Here is a 3,446-nt window from a genome sequence, read left to right as displayed (position 1 = left end):
TCCTCCTTCATTGCTTTTAGATCTTCTCTGATTTCATGAAGGATGATGGAGTGCTCTTGATGTTCCACCCTTAGTTGCTTCCAATAATTGTGTAGAAGAAAATGTATCCCCTGAGGTATCTCAGGGATCTCTTGATTTGCAGTCAAATGTTCTACCACTGAGCTATAGACCCTTGATGGAAGCTTTTGTCTTCCCTTTCCTCTTTCTAGAGGCTTCTCTGGCCTTAGGTGCCATCAATGGTTATGGAAAAAACAAAAAAGCTATGCTTTTTACCACACCAAACTTAGAATGTTGCTCGCCCTCGAGCAAAAGAAGAAAGAATAGAAGAAGAAGAAGAAGATATGGAGGAGATGGAGGGAGATGTGTATTCGGCCATATGGGTGGGATTGGGTGGGAAAGAGATGTTGAATTTTGAAGGAAAGTGGGTGTTTGGATGTGAGTGGTAAAGAGTTAATAGGGAAGAGTGTTTATTGGGAATAGAGGATGATTGAGAAGAGAGAAGAGAGTGAGTGGAGGTAGGTGGGGATCCTGTGGGGTCCACAGATCCTGAGGTGATCCTGTGAGGTCCACAGATCTTGAGGTGTCAAGGCATTTACATCCCTGCACCAATTTAGGCATGCAAAATGCCCTTGCACACAACTCTGGGCGTTCAGCGCCAGGTTGGTGCCCATTTTGGGCGTTCAACACCCATTTGCTGTCATTTCTGGCGTTGAACGCCAGAACCATGCTTGTTCTGGGCGTTCAGCGCCAGGATGCTCCCATTCTGGGCGTTCAGCGCCAGAACTATGCTCTGTTCTGGCGTTTGAACGCCAGACAGATGCTCCTCTAGGGTGTGATTTTTCTTCTGCTGTTTTTGATTCCGTTTTTGAATTTTTTTTGTTTATTTTGTGACTCCACATGATCATGAACCTAAGAAAACATGAAAAACAATAAAAATAAGAATTAGATAAACATTGGGTTGCCTCCCAACAAGCGCTTCTTTAATGTCAATAGCTTGACAGTGGGCTCTCATGGAGCCTCACAGATGTGCAGAGCTTTGTTGAGACTCTCCAACACTAAACTTAGAGTTTGGATATGGGAGTTCAACACCAAACTTAGAGTTTGGTTGTGGCCTCCCAACACCAAACTTAGAGTTTGACTGTGGGGGCTCTGGTTGACTCTGCTTTGAGAGAAGCTTTTCAAGCTTCCTCTCCATGGTTGCAGAGGGAGATCCTTGAGTTTTGAATACAAGGGAGTTCTCATTCCATTGAATGACTATTTCACCTCTGTCAACATCAATCACAGCTCTTGCTGTGGCCAGGAAAGGTCTTCCTAGGATGATGGATTCATCCTCTTCCTTTCCAGTATCCAGGACTATGAAATCAGCAGGGATGTAAAGGCCCTCAACCTTTACTAAAACGTCCTCTACTTGTCCATAAGCCTGTCTTCTTGAGCTGTCTGCCATCTCTAGTGAGATTTTAGCAGCTTGCACCCCATAAATTCCCAGTTTCTCTATTACAGAGAGGGGCATGAGGTTTATTCCTGAACCAAGGTCACACAGAGCCTTAAAGATCATGGTGCCTATGGTACAGGGTATTATGAACTTTCCAGGATCCTGTCTCTTCTGAGGCAATGTCAGTTGATCCAGATCACTTAGTTCATTGATGAACAAGGGAGGTTCAACTTCCCAAGCATCAATGCCAAATAATTTGGCATTCAGCTTCATGATAGCACCAAGAAACTTGGCAGTTTGCTCTTCAATGACATCCTCATTCTCTTCAGAAGAGGAATACTCATCAGAGCTCATGAAGGGCATAAGGAGGTTCAATGGAATCTCTATGGTCTCTAGATGAGCCTCAGAGTCCTTTGGTTCCTCAGAGGGAAGCTCCTTATTGATCACTGGACGTCCCAGGAGGTCTTCCTCCTTGGGATTCACGTCCTCTCCTCTCCTCAGAGGTTCGGCCATGGCGCTTATGTCAATGGCCTTGCACTCTCCTTTTGGGTTCTCTTCTGTATTGCTTGGGAGAGTACTAGGAGGGATTTCAGTGATCCTTTTACTCAGCTGGCCCACTTGTGCTTCCAGATTTCTAATGGAAGACCTTGTTTCATTCATGAAACTTACAGTGGCCTTAGATAGATCAGAGACTAGATTTGCTAAATTAGAAGCATTTTGTTCAGAGTTCTCTGTCTGTTGCTGAGTTGATGATGGAAAAGGTTTGCTATTGCTAAACTTGTTTCTTCCACCATTATTAAAGCCTTGTTGGGGCTTTTGATCCTTCCATGAGAAATTTGGATGATTTCTCCATGTTGAGTTATAGGTGTTTCCATAAGGTTCACCTAAGTAGTTCACCTCTGCTATTGCAGGGTTCTCAGGATCATAGGCTTCTTCTTCAGAAGATGCCTCTTGAGTACTGTTGGATGCAGCTTGCATTCCATGCAGACTCTGAGAAATCATATTGACTTGCTGAGTCAATATTTTATTCTGAGCCAATATGGCATTCAGAGTATCAACCTCAAGAACTCCCTTCTTCATAGGCGTCCCATTATTCACAGGATTCCTTTCAGAAGTGTACATGAACTGGTTATTAGCAACCATATCAATGAGTTCTTGAGCTTCTGCAGGCGTTTTCTTTAGGTGAATGGATCCACCTGCAGAAGTGTCCAGTGACATCTTTGATAGCTCAGATAAACCATCATAGAATATATCCAGGATGGTCCATTCTGAAAGCATGTCAGAAGGACACTTTTTGGTCAACTGTTTGTATCTTTCTCAAGCTTCATAGAGGGATTCACCTTCTTTCTGTCTGAAGGTTTGAACATCAGCTCTAAGCTTGCTCAGCTTTTGAGGAGGAAAGTACTTGGCTAAGAAAGCCGTGACCAGCTTATCCCAAGAGTTCAGGCTGTCTTTGGGTTGAGAATCTAACCATAATCTAGCTCTGTCTCTTACAGCAAACGGGAAAAGCATGAGCCTGTAGACTTCAGGATCTACTCCATTAGTCTTAACAGTATCACATATCTGCAAGAATTCAGTTAAGAACTGAAAAGTATCTTCAGATGGAAGTCCATGAAACTTGCAGTTCTGCTGCATTAGAGAAACTAATTGAGGTTTCAGCTCAAAATTGTTTGCTCCAATGGCAGGAATGGAGATGCTTCTTCCATGTAAATTGGAATTAGGTGTAGTAAAGTCACCAAGCATCTTCCTTACATTATTATTATTTTTGGCTGCCATCTCCTCTGCCTGTTCAAAAATTTCTGAAAGGTTATCTCTGGATTGTTGTATTTTAACTTCTCTTAATTTTCTCTTCAGAGTCCTTTCAGGTTCTGGATCTGCTTCCACAAGAGTGTTCTTATCCTTGCTCCTGCTCATATGACAAAGAAGAAGGCACAGAAAAATAATAATAATAATAATAATAATAGAGATCCTTTATACCACAGTATAGGGATCCCTTTGTGAGTGGAAGAAAAGA

General features: G+C 42.7%; 1 non-coding gene across 1 annotated transcript; it reads left to right on the top strand.

The window, feature by feature from the left end:
- The first annotated feature begins 2,704 nt into the window (after window positions 1-2,704).
- LOC148577878 (small nucleolar RNA R71) lies at window positions 2,705-2,812 on the top strand. The gene has a single exon (XR_015903863.1). It is a non-coding gene; the product is annotated as a small nucleolar RNA R71 (small nucleolar RNA).
- Window positions 2,813-3,446: the final 634 nt, after the last annotated feature.

The sequence above is a fragment of the Arachis ipaensis genome, chromosome B1 (assembly GCF_059453495.1).
Source record: "Arachis ipaensis isolate K30076 ecotype BB chromosome B1, ASM5945349v1, whole genome shotgun sequence".
NCBI lineage: Eukaryota > Viridiplantae > Streptophyta > Magnoliopsida > Fabales > Fabaceae > Arachis > Arachis ipaensis.
Note: the sequence above shows the minus strand (reverse complement) of the source record. Positions and strands in the feature narration are given on the sequence as shown.